Source organism: Lissotriton helveticus, chromosome 9 (genome assembly GCF_964261635.1).
Source record: "Lissotriton helveticus chromosome 9, aLisHel1.1, whole genome shotgun sequence".
Taxonomy (NCBI): Eukaryota; Metazoa; Chordata; class Amphibia; order Caudata; family Salamandridae; genus Lissotriton; species Lissotriton helveticus.
In genome coordinates this window covers 1,039,484,768-1,039,504,951 of record NC_136070.1, presented here as the reverse complement: position 1 = coordinate 1,039,504,951, position 20,184 = coordinate 1,039,484,768, and the positions used below count along the sequence as shown (strand labels likewise).

The following is a 20,184-nucleotide window of genomic DNA, read 5'->3' as shown; positions in this document are numbered from 1 at the left end:
GGGAACACCTTGCGCTGTATGGTGTTGATCTGTGCACCCAGGAAGCTCTTTACTTGCTCTGGGTCCATTGAGGATTTCCCCCAGTGTATGGAGAATACCAGGTCTGTCAGCCTTTCTGTGACCCACTGTGCGTGTTCCTTGCATATCCTGTGTGAACTTGATTTTATTAGCCAGTCGTCGAGGTATGGGTATACATGAATCTCTTCCCTCCGCAGGTACGCTGCAACGACCGTGGGACATTTGGTGAAGACCCTCGGTGAGGATTATAGTCTGAAGGCTAGGGCTGTAAACTGGTAGTGTTCTTTGTTGATGGTAAATCTTAGTAGATGTTTGTGCTGCCTGTTCATGGGAATGTGCAGGTAGGCATCTTTGAGGTCTATGGTGGACATGAAGTCTCCGTCCCTTATCTGAGGAAAGACCTCTTGTAGGGATGTCATTTTGAATTTTTGTGTCTTTATGTATTTGTTTAGGGACCTTAGATCCAGGATGGGTCTTAGCGTTTCGTCCACTTTTGGTACTAGGAAATAGTTTGAGTGCACTCCCTTATTCCTTTCTCTGAGTGGAACTGGTTCGATGGCCTCCTTTCGGAGGAGTTCTTGCGTTTCGTCTAGGAGTAGCGCTAGTTCTTTTCCTGAATGCGCCTTCCTTTTTGGTTTTCTGTTTGGTGGTTTCTTTTCCAGTTCTATGCAGTATCCAAACTGTATGATGTTGAGTATCCATTTGTCTGTAGTTATCTTCTTCCACTCCCGGAAGAAGTGTCTTAGCCTGCCTCCTACTGGTGTTACATGTTCGTTGATGTTTGGTCCGTGTAACCCTCTCTTGTTGACCTTGTTGTGCTCCACCCTTGGAGGGGTCGTGTGGGTGGGCTCGCTTTGCAGGACGGAGTCACTTTGAGGTGGGTTGCTGGCCCCCTCTTCTTGTTTGCCCTCGTCCATTCGCCCTCCCGCGAAAGGACTGGCCCCAAGGCTGGTACTGCCAGGTTTGTTTTTGCTGTCCCTGCAGCGATTGATTGTCGCCCTGGTGGGCCAGCTCGAATGTCTGGTGTGACGTTCCCGGCTGGTTTCCTCCCCTTCCGTTTGGTCTCCGTGTCGGGGTACCCCTTCTCATCCCTCTGTATTGTAAGGGCCCCCATGGACCTTGCAGTTTCATTTTCTTTCTTGAGCTGGGTGAGATTTTCATCCACCGGTGCCCTGAACAGTGTTTCTACATTGAAAGGAGTGCTCAGAATGTTGTTCTGTACTTCCATCTTGAAGCCTGAGATCCTGAGCCAGGCATGCCTTCTTTCTGTGATTCCTATCATCATAAGTCTGCTGGAAGTGTTCGCCCCATCCAAGGCTGTTTTCAGGCAAGAATTTGCTATATTTTTTCCTTCCTCCACCAGGTGTGACGCTCTTTGCTGGTATTCCTCAGGGAGGTGCTTAAGCAGTTGTCCGACCTCGTCCCAATGCTGGTACTGGTGTCCGTTTAGTAGTGCATTGGAGTTTGCCATGCGGCAGTGTACCGCTGCATTCCTCTCTTTTTCTCCCAGTTAGGTCCATCCTCCTACTTTCTTTGTCTGGTGGTGGGCCTGATGTTGTTGTGACGTTTGCCCTCTTTCTGGCTGTTGCCGCAATAATGGAGTCCGCCGTGACGGATCCCTGGATGTAGGGAAGGTCCTTAGAGGAGTGCTTGTATTTTTTCTCCGTCCTAGGTGTGACAGACCAGCAGGTCGCTGGGTCTTTGAACGCCTCCCTTCCTTGGTCCTCGACACTTGGAAGCTTGGGGAGCAACTGACTCTTTGTTTGAGTGGGGAGCAGGGTCTCTAAGAGGAAGCATGCCTTTGGTTTTTCCTCCTCCAGTGTAACTCCATAGGCCGCTGCCGCGTTCCTGATGACCATGTTATAGGCCCCAATGTCATCTGGTGGCGAAGGCCTCGAAGGATACATCTCCACGGGCTCTTTCGGGTTTTCGCAGTCAAGGTCCTGCCACTCCAGGTCCACTCCATGTCCTTTGCCATCGAGGATGCAGAGCCAAAACTCGTTCGCTGGTCATCGTCGCCTTCTTCCTCGTAGTATAGGCCCTCTTCCTATCGGTGTTCCTGGGGCTCAGGAGTTTTCGGCGGCTCTTCGGCGTCAAACTTCTCTTCCTCTTCTATTTCGACGATCGCCGTCGTCGGTTTCGACGGAATCGTGAACCTTTTCATTTTCTCGTCGAACTCTCTCTTCCTTTGCAGGATGTTCTCCGTTTCGGTCTCAAGCCTTCTCTTTTTCCTCTCCATCACAGGGGCATGTTCGGCGTCAAACGTTTCGGCCGATCTCTTCGACTTAGTCGTCGACGTCGAAGCAACGTTCGGGTCCTTCTTCTTCGAAGTCGAGCGGTCCTTTTCGGGGACGTACTTCGACGACGTACTTCCACGACCTTGGCTTTCGCGCCGGTCTTTGCCGCCTGGGAGTCCCTTTCGAAGGATCCGCTGGGCTGTTTGTCCTTGGATGCAGCTGCGGCAGTCGAGATTTTCGGCGCCAGTGCTCCCTTCGAGGACTTAGACTCTGTTTTTTGAGAGTCTGACTCGGGCTTTCGAGAGTCTGTCGGGGGTTTAGGGGTCGACTTCTCCCATTTTCATCTGCTCCCAAGCAAAAGTTCACACTTTTTAAATGTAACAAGGTAAACCAATGTTATCCTATATGAGAGGTAAGGACAGGTGCAAAACTTAAGAGTACATGTCAAACTTTTTAAATACAATGCATCTTGCCCTGCGGGCTGCTTAGGGGTGATATATGTATTAACAAGCATTTACAATGCAACGGTTTCGCCTTTGCAAAAGTTAGAGCTATTGGCATTGTAAATGACAAAATTTTTATTTATGTGTTGGTTTTGAAAACAGATAAATAAATGGCATTGTCATTTACAATGCCAATAGCTTAATCTCTCGCAAATACCCACAGAGAGCCCCCCACACAGAGCCCCCCCACACACACAGAGCCCCCCCCCCACACACAGCCCCCCACACACAGAGCCCCCCACACACAGAGCCACACAGAGCCCCCCCACACAGAGCCCCCCACCCACACCCACACCGAGCCCCCCCACACACCCACACAGAGCCCTCCCACACACGTGTGTTTACCATTTGTGTCTATCTGGGGTAAACCTGTTCGCTCCATTAAACTCTGCAACTTAACATTTAACTGCAGAATATGTGATAAAAGTCGAAGAACACGGCCTCCTGGGGATACATAACTCGCTCTGCCTTGCTGGAATTAAATTCACTCAACGTTTGTTTATTTTTAGTGTTTCACTTAAGAAATGTGCAAGCTCCATTGCAACTCAGTTCTTCCTCACAAATGTTGGTAGTGGCACAGATAAAGGGCACCAGAACAACACACAGCCAGAGTGACAAGATGGACTCCCCCGCCCCTTTCCAGCGTTGGAAATTACCCTCCTATACAGCGCGTGGGACACTGCAGCACCTGTTCATGCACACCATCTGTCTGCCTCCTATGCAGACACATCACTATGAAAGGATCAACAGAGAGACTGCTTCTGCACCAGCCCAAAACACGCCACAGGCACCCACTGAGGCCTTGAAGGGCGCCACTCATGACTCAACAAGTGCTTGTGGAAGGAGTTTGGAAAAGGAAAGAGGTGTCCACATCGGGTACCCAACCAAGATCGACAAACTGCATATTACAAGTAGTGGCGTGGGGCAGCAAATTGGTGATCAGTAATTGCCTTTGCTCCCCTAGTGCGACAGCGGCTGCCAGCAAAACAAGTGTCCTACTTTCTCACGCTCCGTTAAAGTACACTCTAAACGTTACCGAGCTGCCAGCCTTGTACCTGTGCGGCAGGCACCATTGCAGTGCTCAAGAGGCAATTTCAGGGGGAGACAGCCGTAATACAGCGAATTGTTCAGCTTACATTTAAGAGGGAGTGTGAACTACGGGACGTACGACACACGCCATCGTTAATGCCCACACACACTGTGTGGTGCTGAGCGACAGCCCAAGCACTATAAGGAGGCCTAGAGGGACTGTAAACCATCTACCCATCACCAGCACACTTATTTGTCACTACACTGTAAGTTGGACAACAAACAGACCGAGCTACAACTGTCCTACATTCTCACGCTCTTAAAGTACACTACAAACGTTATCCATCTGCCAGCCTCGTACCTGTGCGACGGCCACCATTGCACTGCTCATGCAGTGTTGGAGGGGTCGGGAAGACAAGGGCAGCGTCCTGCGAGGGGTGTGTGCGGCGGCTACCGCCTTTGTGAAACGTAAAGGTCGCATGGCATGCTGAAATAAAAAAACGAAACTGGAAGCGCAAAAAGCTGGTTGAGTGCACCTGCGGCCAGAGTGCGCGTCTGGACACCGATGTGGGAAGCAGCACCTTGCGCATCGGCTGTCCAGGCAAGTGCACATGTCCTGTCCCCCTTCGCTCACCAAACCAACAATAGGTCTTGCCAAGGCGAGTAACGCATGCGCTGAGTCGCTAGGTGAGACCTAAAAACCGAAGAATACCACTCCACTGACCCTGAAAAACAGCCGTTACCAATTATATGTGCATCCTCAAGTTTGTGTCCGAGATATACAATAAGTCTCGCCTCGATCTATAGTGTCGCCCTTCGGGAGTGCCATCTTTATAACTATATACACAGGAGTCGTACACATCGATTGCCCCTGCCTACAGCCCCCCCCCCCCCCCCCCCAACTCCTGTTGAGACCTTAGCAGTACAGTCAACAGAAGTAGCTTATGTGGTTTCTTCAGAACCCCACCTCCCTTTTAGTCAGTGTTGAGGCATTTTAAGGCATGGGGAAAGTGGACTCTGGCCCAGGGCCCCAGTCTTTCAGGGGGGCCCCTGATAGAGCCACCGCTGCTCTGCATAGAGCCTTGCCCAGATGACCTTGAATAATACTTACACAGATTGTAATACTCTCACAGCACCCATATTCAAAATGTTGCGTTTATGTTTCATTCTTTCAGATCAAAGCAGGACCACACACATTCAAATGTCACAGATTATTTGCAGGAATATTAGTGAGCTACTGATGTTTCAATATGGAAAACACACCTCACTATACCTAAATATTAGCTGTAAACACATGTATAGGACCAGCATGCCTGTGCACTGGCAGTTACCTGGCCAAAGAGGGCATGAAAAAGCTGAAAATAGATCATAAATTCAAAGCTTTTCCGAACAGGGGCCCCCAAAATCCTTAAAATGTTCCTGTGTTGACTAGCAAAACAATACTGATTCAATAACAGACCATGGCCCAGCTCCCCCTTCAACTCTTGCACCAAAACATCTGTGTAGAGACCCAACTCACAGAGTTGTGCATTGTGCTCGTGCTCAGAATTAAAACACAGAATGGAATCATACACTTCTGCTGCGACAACTACCGAACCGGCGAACCGCCCACCGTAACTCAAGGAAAATTCACGTGCACTGCCATGCACCTTCTACAATGAAAAAATATCCGGGCTCCGCCACATTTGTGATGTGAAATAAAAATGAATGTAAAAGTGGAAACCACAACAGTATGATCGTTACCCCAAGCCCCGCGAAAGAGGAGGGTAATCTCGAATTATCGTAATCATTTTATGTCGTGCACGTTGAGCTGCGTTATTATTACAGCTGCGCTGTAGGTCTCACAGTGGAGTAATGCTGGGAGGACTGACAGTTGGCTGGCGGCAGAGGTGATGGAGGGACGCTCACACGTTACTGGATACGTTTCCACAGAGTTAACATGGGCACATCTTTGTACACAATTTCTATGTTAACCGTGTTATACAACCCTCAGACAACACACTGCAAACGCATGTATGCGAAAGACCAAGCATGCCACCTCGCTGTAGGTCTATATATAGTAAAAACGAAATATGATTCCCGACTGCAAACTCATGTACCCATATGTCAAGCCATCACATTGCTCCTAATGAAACGTGTCCCCGCCCTGGTACAAAGGGTGTCCTTTCATCCTGAACCACTTGGAGTTACCCGTACCCACGCCAAGCACCGCTCGTTGTGCTCTTCGATACTTATGCTTCTTACACGCCCATCAAAACGCACCTCGCTTTTTAGTCACATAAGACTGCTGGTCCCCTGCCACTCGGTGCCAAAAGGCCCTTTTCACCATCTGCTGCTCATCTCTGAATGATACGCGTTACTCACCAGTCAAGCCTTCGGTGACCCCGTAGACAAACAGTTTGCTCGTTAACAGTTCCCAGTGTACACTTCATCCGGTTCCCGCTGACTCCTCTACACGCCCCTTTCTGGATACCCACACCCAAGTAGATAATAGACAGGGCCGGCTCTAGGACGGTGCGACCAGTTCCAACGCAGGGGGCGTTGACTGTAGGAGGCGCCATGGTTTCAAGTAGAATATGTTTTTACAAGCACTTACTGCCTCGCTCCTTCCCTCCAGCAATTTTCAGGCAGCAACAAAAATGCCAAGATAACTAGTGATTAGTGGACCTGCTGGACAAAGATTGGAGTTTTGTCTGAGCAGTTTTGACTCAACTAAAGTAGAGCAGGTAGAGTTAGCATGCCTGCTGCAAATCACATGTGCCAGGGAAATCACAAAGTGCATATAACGTAGATAGTTTAGTGGCATTCTGCTTCTGTCAGAGAGACCCATTTGATACTTGCATTTTTTATGTTAAAATCATGATACAGAACAGATCGCTTCAACTGTCATCAGAGAGCAGCATGCAATCTGTAAGATATAGGTTATTTATTTTCCCCAGTCTTTCATTACCCCAATGTTGTAAAAAGGTTCACTTGGATAGAAATCAATTCTTATCAGTAAAAACAACCCCCAGCCAAGGTACCATGTTTTAAATTCTCCGTTTATGCTTCTCCAGATCAAGCACTCAGACTATACTGAATACCAGGATGGACGGTTTTCAACTCCTACACCTAGTCCTCGCTCTTATGAAACATTTCCTTATACAATGATTTACACATGTACAATTCATCGTCTTGCGTGTACGATGTAAAGTGCTATGACACCATGCACCTATAAGAGTAGCGCTATGAAACAAAAAAATGCATGAGAGAGTAGTTATGGACACTTAAGGAACACTGTTTAAGGGTAGTGGTGAGGGAATCCGCGGTGGAGTTCATGGGGGGGGGCGCACACACATTGACGCACGGGGAGTCATCAGGCATATAGCCGGCCATGACAAATAGCAGTAAAATATGTATTTTCAGTGATACCCTTTATCAAAGTAAACGTACCCTGAATACCACAACTTATACACAAAAGACAGCCTTTCGGTACCCACATGCGCCAGTGGAAGGATGCTTCCTACTTCTGAACCCATTACTGATGCCAGTCACTCACTCGCAACTCACCAACTGACAGAAGGATACTCTTTACTTCTGAAGCTCTCCTTGCTGTGCTCAATGGTGAAGATCTCTTCCCCGGGAAGAATGGGTTCGGCAAGCGGCTTGACCAGAGGGAATGGTTTCCGGCCCAGCATGGGCGCCATCCCGGCGGCAGTAGTAGGGCCAGGCGGGCTCTCCGGCGGGAGTTCAGGGCAAGAGAAGGCCACAGTTTACCGGGGCCTGAGACGACTCCGCTTATTCAGCTCCAGTTCACCTTTCCTCGGTTGACACTCACAGGTTCCAGATACCGCTACCGGGTAAAGCTGCGGCTGATTATTGAACAAGCATTAAGCACGGCACACGGACAGCGGGAGGGGGGGGGACAGGCAAACGGACAGCGGGAGGGGGGCGGGTTAACGGGCACACGGGGGGCGGGAACGGGCACACAGACAGCAGGAGGGGGGGCGGGAACGAGATAAAAAAAATAGTGAAAATGCCGATTTCCTGCAAGGAAAGTGAAATCGCGCAGCCCACCCCTGCTCGGAGTAGGGAGCGGGTCGGGTCTGCGTCCTCACGGGGAGAGCGAGCAGGCTGGTGCGAGGAAGGATGCCAAGACAAAAAAAAAAGCACCTCCCATCGCCGCATGACGTGGGCAAAAGCCTAAAATTCTCGGGAACGCCCACGAATCTGCTCCGGCATTGACGGACAGATCTCTGTTCCAATGGCTAGCCTCCATTTATGGAGCTAGCCAATGGAACAGAGGGGCGGTGACCAAGCCACATACTGTTGACATAAGATTTCGCCTGCGCCGAAAAGCTGCGCGATGCGCAGCTTTCGACAGGCGAAACCTAAAAAGGGAGTTTTAGGCCTGGCAAAGGAGTTGTTTTGCCAAGTCGAACTGGAAGTTTAGAACTGTATACAAGCTGCAATGGCAGCCCTGGGGCAGGGATTAAATGGGCAGGATACTTACGTAGGTGGCACACACAATAAGTGCGGCAGGCCCACTAGTAGCATTTAATTTATCAGCCCTGGGTATATGTTATACTACATTACTAGGGACACATAAGTAAATTAAATATGCCAATCCAGTATATGTCAATTTTATCATGTATTAGGGAACGAACACAATCACTTTAGCACTGGTTAGCAATGGTAAAGTGCACAGAGTCCCAAGGCCAATAAAAACAAATTCAGCAAAACCAGGAGGTGAGTAGTCAAAATTGTGTAGGAAAACCACCCTAACATGTGGAAAGTCACTGTTGCAACACTTAAACATGCATGGCAAAAACAATATCTATTTTATTGCAGTTTAAGCTGTCGGTTACAAACAGCTTTGACTATGTTTTAGCGGGACCTATTGTCTCAGATACATTACTACTCAGACTGGGTTCTGGGTCAGTCCTTGCTCCTGATTGGATGGCCATGTTGTCTATTGCTCTTCACCTCCCCTGATTCAACGTCTTTCCTCCATATTCTTGTATTTGTCCCGCCCTTGAGCATTTCAGTCTCTCAGTGTTTTAATTGGATGAGTTGTATCGTACTGGTGTATACCAGTGGAGGTGGGGGGTCCTCTTCAATTAAGCATTTCATGAAAGTATAAATATTTTCTGTTTCTCTCTTAGTTTTTTTGTTTTCATTTTCCTCCCTCCTTCCCCAACTGGATTCTCTTTTTACCCAATCCCTCATGCTCCCCTCCTCAATCCCCATCCCACATTTCTCGTTTTCAAATAATAAAATAAAAAAAACATGTATGACTGTGTGGCAGTTGCCAAATGTCAGGCTGCTCACGTCCTTTTCCACAATTTATTTTTTCATAACTTTGAGGTTTTAGTTTACTGTTCTTATATGGCAAGCTGCTGTGTTAGAATGGTAAATTAAAATGCCTGCCATGCATCATGATGCACACATCATGAATCACTATGCAAGAGTATGCACATGCCCGGATACACGCATGCATCATGAAACATGTGTGCGCATGCATCATGATAGTGATCTTGGAATGGGCTTCCTTTAATAGGAATATTCCGTGTGTGACCACGATCTTGGCACTCATGACAAAACAGAGTAACATGTCTCAGGTTGAAGAAGATGCTCTAGCACATTAATTAGGTGCCATTTTACCATCCCAACTGTACTAGGTTACGTTCTCTACTCCTAGTCTATAGGCCTCTATGTTTTCACTTTATAAAAATCCAGCTATCTTCTATTTATGATAATAAATTGTGCAACAAGCTCTCACAGAAAAGCAGAGGACCATCATGAATAATTCATCTGTGTTGCTTTGTCCACCCCCAAATTCCTGAGGTCTCTCTAGTTGCATCGAAGCCTACCAAACAGCACAGCGGTTTGGCTGTGAAAAGACTTCTCGAGGGCATTCTGAAAGCTTCTCTAGGAATGCATTCCACCCACTGCTTATCATTGGCTATGTTGTTTGAAACTCAAATTTTCTGACTTGCAATTTGCTGGTTTTATTTGTTTTAGGCTGTCCAGCATGTCTTTGTCCCTCCTGTGGAGCAAACCTTGTACATTATCGCTCCTTGTTTTCTTCCACAAGTCCTCCTTTCTCTAAACAGGCCTTTAATTTTTTTCTAATCTGGTCACATTTAAAGTGCATTCAAAGACAGAGGTCAAATGTTAGGCTCTGTCTTCCAAAGGAGCTTAGTGTTTACTTTTCTTTCTCTGACTTCAAAGTGAGTGGATTTATGTGGCAATCTTGATGGCTACTGGGAAAAAAAAGTTTTTTTTTCCTAGCACACAACAACATTTTTCATTTCTGTAAATGTGCAAATATTTCAGAATTAGGAAAGCACAATGAAGCAATTTTTTTATAATTCTTATGTGTGGTGAAAACAAATCAGTACACTAGGTGATGCCTTTTCCACGCTAGTATTTGTGCGCTGTATAATTTTATTAGTAAAACAGTATGTGCTAAAGTAATGGTCATTTCAATTGAAAATGTGTTGTCTGTAATGGCAGTGTGCTATTGTAGCAAGCATGCTCAACACTATGTCACTCCACTCTACACCACTCCCCTCCGCTTTACGCCACTCCCCACTCCATTCTGCGGAACGTTTTACTACTTCACTCTACGCCGCTCCACTCTATGACACTCTACTCCACAACACTCTACTCCACCATATGCCACAACACTCTGCAACTCTAATTCACTCTATGCCGCTCCACTCTACGACTCTACTCTGCTGTAAGCTGCTCCACTCTACGAATCTATGCCGCTCCACTCTACGACTCTACTCCGCTGTAAGTTGCTCCACTCTACACACCTTCCCCTCTATGGCGCTCCACTCCACGCACACCACACCACACACACCACACTCCACGCACACCACACTCCACGCACACACGCACATTCACACTCCACGCACACTCACTCACACTCCACGCACACTCACTCACACTCCACGCACACTCACTCACACTCCACGCACACTCACTCACACTCCACGCACACTCACTCACACTCCACGCACACTCACACTCCACGCACACTCACTCACACTCCACGCACACTCACTCACACTCCACGCACACTCACACTCCACGCACACTCACACTCCACGCACACTCACACTCCACTCACACGCACACTCACACGCACACTCACACGCACACTCACACTCACACTCACACGCACACTCACACGCACACTCACACTCACACTCCACGCACACTCACACTCACACTCCACGCACACTCACACTCACACTCCACGCACACTCACACTCCACGCACACTCACACTCCACGCACACTCACACTCCACTCACACTCCACGCACACTCACACTCCACGCACACTCACACTCCACGCACACTCACACTCCACGCACACTCACACTCCACGCACACTCACACTCCACGCACACTCACACTCCACGCACACTCACACTCCACGCACACTCACACTCACACTCACACTCCACTATTTAGCCATGCTGAACAGCAGCAACGCTGGTGTACAACATGGATAAAATAGCTCTTGCAAAGGCATTGTTTTTTAAAAATGCTGGTTGTTCTCAAGCCCTCAACAGTGTGTGGCCATTAGAGAAAGCTGAAATCAAAACTGGGTGTTTCCAGACATAATGTGCATCTTTTATGAAAATCACAAGCTTTTGTTTGGACACTTGAGCTTAACTATCCAAAAAAGAGTCTTTATTGGATGCCAACATTTTTATATTTTCTGAAACTAACAAGAAAGGAAACAAAATCATTGCATTTTCAACTAATGTATTCAGTTTTCAATAAATTGTTTTAGTTTATTAATCAAACGATGTATAAATTGGTTACCCTTCATTCCTATGCACTCAATCTAGTGCTTTTTCACATTACAGGCTCAGGAGGACACTACATTTCAAAGCACAGAACAAAGGAGACACAGGTATTGCCCCAGTTCAGATGCGGCTTCGGCTCCTTATCAGGGGCACCAGGGCACAGCCCTGCCTCCTGTTAGGTGCCACATCTGCTAATTAGTTAACTGAACAGAACACATGAGATTTGTGTTTTCTTGAATATTGCCAGTGCACAGGTCGGCCCTCTTGGCCTCTTCTCCAGGCTCCTGATGTCAGGAGGAGGAGGGGGCTGAGGGGCTTAAGGCACAATCCAGCATCTTAGTGCTGTAAACAAAACACAACACTGTTGGTGGGTGTCTGGATTTTATCTACGATCCCATCACACAGGTACAATCAATTTTATTTAGAAGACATACTGCATATGCCTCAAGCAGCACATCCACTAAAATGTGGCTTACAGGGTGCACATCAGTGCATCCCTAAGGCCAATGTGAAGCCACAAAGGGCAGCAGGGGAATAATTCCCACTACTGTCCCAGCGTCTTGTATGGCTGTGCATCCAGTTTTATCAAGTAGCTGGGAGAGGGATTGAAGTGGATCTTCTCCTTTTCAAATCTCACGCTGTTGCTCTGGCTGGCTCCTTGTTGAGAATTAGGACTTCCTGGTTCCAATATTCAGCAACAGATTCCCGCTCTGCTGCTGCCATGGAGCCTCCAAGTTAAGCAAAGCAAGCAAGATAAGTAAAACAAAACGTTTCTCAGTGCATGTGTGTGCATGTATATGATGGAGTGTGATCGAGATTAAGAGTGTATGTGTTCGAGTGTTAATGAGAGTGAAAGTCAGTGAGAGTGTACAACTAAGTGAAAGTGTGAATGAAGGAGTGAGTGAGAGGGTGGGAGTATGTTAGGGTTAGGAGAGGGTGACTGGGGTCTGTGAGAGTGAGTGGAAGTTAGTTAGGGGAATAGTAATCAAGGGCGCAGCAGGTGCAGTTGCACTAGGCCCAGTGTAAGCAGGTGTGCAAGTGTATGTGTGTTTGTGAGAATGAGAAAAAGTGAGCATGAGTATGTTTGTATGTGCCTTTTATATGCAGCCATCACATGGATGTTGACGCTAGCGTGGGGAGATATGACTAATGAGCCGCAGACACATCATTTATTACAGTACTTGCATGTAATGGGGGAGGGATCACATGTGATACACTGGCTGGTAGAGCCCTTCTTCTTCACGTATTGAAACCAATACAGAGACTCCACACATGTTGGACTGAGGACAGAGGCCGTCCCTGGACTGATAAGGAGTGGGAATGTGTCCTGGCCAGTGCCCCACACATACCACGCAATTCACGATTTAAACTTATACAAACCTACATATTGCGCAGGGCGTATCTTTCACCAGAGAAGATCAATAAATAGTTTAACATCAACACTTCCGAATGCCCGATATGCCGTCTCCTAGGTGCTGACTTGTTACATATGCAATGTTCTTGCCCCCTGCTTTTACCCTATTGGCGCGCAATATCAGACACACATGCAAATTGCACTAGCACTGAGGTATCTACCACATGGGAGGTCTGTATCCTGGGATTTTACAAACGGACTAAGGCAAACACAGTAAGCGCCAGATTTCGTGACCTAGGCCTCATATCAGCGAAACAACTGATAACTAAGAGGTGGAAACACAAGGACCCACCATAGGTACTGCATTGGGTGAAATCTCTAGAAGTCTGGGCACAGGCAGAGAGCACCACCCTACACAGGGAACAAACGGCGGGGTTGTGAAAGTATCCTATTGCACAAACCTGGGATGATATGCACAAAACCCTTACACGCTCTAATGCTACATTGCGGGTACATCCTGCGCAACAGGCGGGAACCAATACCTGACATGTCATCTAGATGTAGAAGACACGCAGAAAAACACATGCTACCTCAATCACGGCTATTGGGCTAGACACAGGCCTTGCATTCCTTAAAGTTGATTCATGGCCGTGGGTCTTGCCACGCGATACCCTAGTGTCCATGCAACCGCATATAAAGCAGGAACAGCAGCCCACATTCACTACTTACAAACTAAAAAAAACAACAATGCCCCTGCGCTATACACAATAAATAATTGGATAGTACTGATGTAAGTTTGTATAAGAAAATGGTGGAGGTTATTAGGACAAATCTAAACATTTAGTAGAACTCCGAGAATAAGTATATATGAATGAAGAAGCATGGGTGGAAAAACAGTCTGTTCTTGGTGTAGTCACTTCTGTTTATTGTTCCATTTCACAAGCCTGTTATTGTTCCATTTCACAAGCCAACACGTGTTTCATCGCAGGGAACAAACTGCGAATCTTCAGGGCCTCGTAGAAAACGTTACTGGTAAAAGTACGTTTGAGTAAAAAACCCCCGTCGATATACGGCGCCGGGAAACCAAGAGAGGGAGAATTATACTGACTAGGTGAAACCGCCTCGTGGACTTAACGGCGTACCCGCCCAACCACGAACTCTTTTCTCCTCCCGGTTTTCACTCGACTCGTGAATAATCGAGATCCGGTACAGCCCGAGTCTATAACCTTTGAAAATCCGAATTTAGGATTCCACGCAACGCCCCGACGGGTTTTATTTACTCAAACGTACTTTTACCAGTAAACTTTTCTACGAGGCCCTGAAGATTCGCAGTTTGTTCCCTGCGATGAAACACGTGTTGGCTTGTGAAATGGAACAATAACAGGCTTGTGAAATGGAACAATAAACAGAAGTGACTACACCAAGAACAGACTGTTTTTCCACCCATGCTTCTTCATTCATATATACTTATTCTCAGAGTTCTACTAAATGTTTAGATTTGTCCTAATAACCTTCACCATTTTCTTATACAAACTTACATCAGTACTATCCAATTATTTATTGTGTATAGCGCAGGGGCATTGTTGTTTTTTCTAATTGTGTGGATCGGCTTGCTGGTCCATTTTGGAGCGGTTGTGAGGGATTACCGCTCGCCTCATTGCCTACACTGATTACCGTTTGAACTTATTACCTTGCGGCCACCCAGGTAGTGCGCCTAGTTATTCTGGAATACTAAAAGACCTCTCAGCTGCTGATTGTACTACTTACAAACTAGCCTAGTCATGACTACACTCAAATGGAACGTTGGATACTGGTTACATTTCCCTTCAAACGTTTGATATCTCTTTTCCTTTGGTTTCTTCTTTTTTTTGTCTTCATTAGATGTGGTTAAAAAGTTATAAAAGAAGATATCTAGTGAACGGATACGGCATTTAAATGTATATTTGCTTTTGTTTGCCCATGAAGCACTATATGTTGTAATTTCAAAGCTGAGTCAAATATGAATAGCATGCTTCTGTATACATAGATATACTCACGCATTAATGACCACTGTTGGGAAGAGGCGTACTTATTAGACCCACTCTGCCCCTCGATCGGAGATGACAGCAAGTGCGGGCCGTTGGCGCCCATGGTACTTTATAAATGAACGAGCAATTTTGTACTGTAGATGCAAACTATATCACAATTGTGAGAAGGAAATGCTTTGATTTATATTCACAGTGGCATAGCACAGCTAATATTATTAATGCGATATGTATCGATGCTCGAAATTTATGTAACAGAAAAGATAAAATGCAATAACGATATTAAAAAAAAAATGAGTATGCTTGTATGCGAGTATCAGTGAGTGGAAGTGAACATGAGTGAGAACAATTAATTGAGAGTGTGAGAGTTGTCATAGGGGCCCCTTTAGAAAAATGCTTGCACTTGCATACTGAAGGAAATTCCAAGCATGGGTGCGCCTGTGGCAAAATCTTGGGGTTGGGCCATTGGAGGTAATTCTCGGCACAATGGTGTGCAACTCAAGGCCAAATTTTGGTCCTTGAATACTAAAGGTAATTTTTTGCCTCAGAGACGTCAGGCTTAGATTACTGGGTCTGGAGCGGGTTGGGGAAAGCAAACAGTAATAAAATGCTTGGTCTGAAATGCTGGAGGTAAAGTTTGACATGTGGGCCACCAATGGTATAACGGTAGTGTCAACGGCAACATTCTGGTCCTGGAATATTGTATGTAATTCTTGAATAACAAATTATTGCTATTGGCCCGGTGAATGTAATTTTTAAACATATGGGGAACTCTAGGCAAATTTTGAGGGGAAAAAAAGTTAAAACTTATGGCAAGAATTGTCCCCCCACCACTTTCAAGGATCATCAGCTGCTACTGCCCGAGATGCAGAACACGGCCAATGCCCAGAATGCCGCTGATGATCAAATTTGAAGATTTACAGGGTTTGAATTGTTTTTTGAGTCAGTGTGTCAGTCAGAGTCAGTCTGTTGTGAAGAAGTGTAGGTGTGGATGCAGAATTCCATATTAGGCCACTAGTAATAGGAAAATCACTAGCGTACCGGTTCCTAAGGTGGTTCCCACCATAACCCTTGCACCCATCCTAGAATATTGACTGGCTCAGCAGGAACCTCAACTGCTTTAAGTTGTAGTATTTAATCAAGAGCCCAGATATTTTCAGGGCGTCTCATTTTCAAAACATGCGGGTGATCGTAACCATTTTACCACAGTTTCTCCAATATGCTTCTTGGTGAGAGGGACTGACTTTATGGAGCCGTGCTGGTGATTAGTGCCAACATAGTAGAATTTAATGGCTTCGCTCTATGCCCTGCATCTAAACAATGCCTTTGCTAACAATGTGCACACCAACTCTCCATTGATGCTCAGATAGGGTACGGTCTAGCTCCTTCACCCTAGAATCTTTTTTGGTGTTTTTGCACTATTGATTTTACAGAGTCGGACGATGAGCTGCCGATCATCCAAGACTCTTTGAAAGATCCTCATGTGGCATCAAGTTTATAGTAGCCTTGTCTCAGACCTATGGATGCAGCACCAAATGTATTGTATGTGCTGTATGATGCTTAAGGCATAATAAGCATTAAGGGTCTGGCATGCAAAATAACTGCCTTTGAGGGATCACATTTTGTCAGTGGAGTTCCATCCACTCATAGGACTGGAATGGTGTGCCAATAAGGGCTTGTTACTCAAGAAACATGAATGTGTGTTATGGGATTGCTAAATTCAGAGCATCATATGTCCTTATATGCATTATATAGCCTGGAATGTCAAGAAAGAGCTATAACTCAGGAAGGGCAAATGAGTCTGCATCTGCGAGTGTTGCTTCCCACCTTTAAAAAAAATATTGATTTTTCCACATGAAAAAAAACATCACTGCAACATAGCAAAAGCAACAAAAGCTTACTTAATTCCCCAACTTAAATATCATACTCCCAGGATTGAACAACATACATCATTTATAAAGGGGAGTACCCTTGGGCCTGTTCGAAAGTGCAAGGGTGTGTTTCAGGCACAGCTTCGTCATCATGTGTGGAGGGGAAATAAGGCGTGTGGGTCTATGCAGGGAGTTAGTGGGGGGGATCGTCACGCACATAAGTGTCGTGGCAGGCGTTCGTTTCCATCACACAGGATGTGCGTTTGCTTCCCACCTTGACACCCAGATGGTATTGGCAGGTCTTATTTGCTATGCAGTGGCTCGAGGGAGATTAGCAGGAACAGCTATCTATTGTGCCTCTTTCTATTTGCATCTTAGAGGTGTTATTTCCATTAACCCTAACCTTAGCTAATGGGTTGGTATAGCCAAGAATATCATTATAGGAATCTGGGCCCAAAGACTCTAGCATGAGTTGTGGTTGTGAACTGGGTCCAGTGCACCTACTAAACAACATCTAAAGACAGCACTTTCACTTCCCTCCTAGCACTCTTCACCACACTGATTAAGAGTAGAACCTTATTTGTATAACTGCATATATGTGGTTTCTGGATAAATGCTATTAGAGCCGAGTGTCTCACCAGAGGCATAAGACAATTCAAATATTAACATATCTAGCCAATATCTTTGTGAATAGCTTCGCGTCAGCTATTAATAGCACACCACACTCTTCCTGAGGCTTCGGAATCTCAAGCAGATATTTCTGACAAGGCATGACTGACTATTTACAGGTGCTAAATCACATTTTTGCTTTTGTTCATCAAGCTACTCACAGTGAGATTGTCATTTTCTCTTCCTTTTAACACCTTTCTGCAGCTACCTGGGATTACCTGTGGATTCTACTACCTCTGTTCTTTGCTACCGTCGCCAGTGGTTGAACATATAGGTTAAAGAGGGTAGGGCTCAGAGATGAGCCCTGCGGTACCCCATGCTTGGTGGAATAAACTCTGGAGACAAAGGGAGGGGCGCCTACCTGGAAAGACCTCTTGGCAAGAAAAGAGGCAGACCACTCCAGGGCGGAACCCACTATGCCCACCTCCTCTAGCCGCCTCAGCAGAATCTGGTGGGAGACCGTGTCGAACGCGGCACTGATGTCAAGCAAAATCAGTGCCGAGGTACGACCCTCATTTGGGGCCCATCTAAGATGCTCAGTGACAGCAAGAAGAGCAGATTCTGTACTGTGCCTAGGATGGAAACCATTCTGGGAGGGGTCCAGTATGAGGGAGATGGGACGAACATTTTCTGGTTTGGCGGCGTCCAGATTGGTTTTTTTTAACAAGGGGACGACCATCGCATGTTTCCAGGTGCTCGGAACGGCAGCCGAGGAGAGGTATAGGTTGATCACATGACTCAGCGGAGGGATGAGCACAGGTAGAATTTTCATTGAGTAGGCTGGCTTAAGAGGATCAGTTGGAGAACTTGATTTGACTTTGCTGCATAGCACAGACAGCTTCTCTTGGGAGATAGCGGGGAGAGTGGTCAGAGTGCATAAAATAGGAGGACGAGACACATGGTCAGAGCCTGACGCGACCTGAGGGAAGGATTGATCGATCTTCTCTTCCTTCTCGATAAAAAAAAAAAAGGCTACAGTGTTGCATTGCTCGTCAGATGATATCGGCGTAGCAGTCAGGGCTGTAGATGATTTCAGCTCCTTCAGTATCGAAATAAATACTTTTAGAAGGATTCGCACTTCTCTTAATCTCCTCCACATAATAAGTAGCCCGTTCCCACTGAATTGACCTATGGTATTGCTTGATCTCTATTTGATAGGGCCTCTTCAAGTTGGGGTCATAATTCCTTCTCCATGCTCTCTCCAAACTCTTGCACTCTTTGAGAATGGAAGTGAGCGTAGAGTTGTGCCAGGGACTAGATTTGGAGCTGCGGCTTTTAGAACATTTTTCTGGGATAAGGAGGTCGAGGGCACCAAAAATCCAGTCTGAGAGCAATAACAGCAGAATCTGGGTCGGCTGGAAAACTAGGCAGAGATGAGGAAAGAAGGACTTGGAATTGCGCAATGTTAAGTTTATGCCAAGGGCGCCTAAGTGTACGCTTCTGGGACGCCCTGCACAAGGGCACAACCCCAGGGAGGCCATTGTTATAAGATAATGATCCGACCAGCACATATGGGAAGGAGGGTGAACAGTCAGGAGGGCAATATTAGTAAAAACTGGGTCCAATAAATGACCTGCAGAGTGTGTAGGGCCTTGCACTAGTTGGACTAGCGGACATGCCGCAAGGTCGTCCAGAAAGTTGCACACGTCAGCATCCTGAGGGTTGTCCAGATGCAGATTCAGATCCCCAAGGATACTGAAATTAGCCGCTCCCATGGCCAGAGGTCCTATAACATCAATGAATGCAGTTCTAAACTCTTTAGAAGCCCCAGGCGGGCGATAGATCAATAAGCCTAACAGGGTATAATTGGCATTAAGTGAGATCCTGAAATAAGCAGCTTCGCACCGGGCGAACGACTCCCTCTCAAAGTTGCACGAATAGGAAGATTTAACAATAACGGCAATGCCACCCCCCCTTAGACCCTCTGTTGAGTGTCTTAATACTAAAACCCAGAGGGATCGCCAGGCCTGGTTCTGCCACATTGTCATCCAACAACCATGTCTCAGTTAGAAAAAGGGCATCCGGCTCTTCATCCTGTAACAGGTCGTAGACATTGGCGTGGTGTTCGACTAAAGAATGGCAGTTGAGACTGAGAAGTTTTATACTGGGGCTGTTGCTGAGGACAGGACCTGGGGGGAACAGGGGACGCCCAAGAGTTAAAACCACAGTGTAGACAGCAGAAGGGCCCCTCTGGAGCGATATGTGGAGGATGTCTATAGGGGCGTAAGCCTCTCTGAATAGCGAAGAGATCCGCTACCGAGTAGGTAACCATACCTCTGGTGAAACCGGCAGCATGACTGGCGTGATGGCTAGGCGCGGACGGGTACAGAAAGGGTCGCCTTCGGCGCGCGTCCGCCAGGACATCGGGTTAAAAGGAGACAACCTGAAAAAATGCCTCAGGTGCGCGACTGACCAACTGACCCGGTCGACACGTCCTCCGCACAATCGGCACTCGGCTGTGACAGAACAGGGCGGAAATCAGGGAAGAGTATGTGAATCCTACTGGTATCAGAGAGAGACCGAAGCACAGCCCCGAAAAATAAAGGAAGCCCAAAACGGACCCCACCCTCCACTTATGAGCACACAAGAAAGCAGAATATGCAGGAGCAGTAAGTGAAAATAAAATCAGGTAAAAAACAGTAATACAGTAAGTTTTAAAACTGAGAGCAA

At 46.7% G+C, this 20,184-nt stretch overlaps 1 protein-coding gene across 2 annotated transcripts in view; it reads right to left on the bottom strand.

Annotated features, from left to right (window-relative positions):
• Positions 1-20,184, bottom strand: part of SHISA5 (shisa family member 5) — a 327,160-nt gene that overhangs the window by 138,522 nt on the left and 168,454 nt on the right. The window lies entirely within an intron of this gene.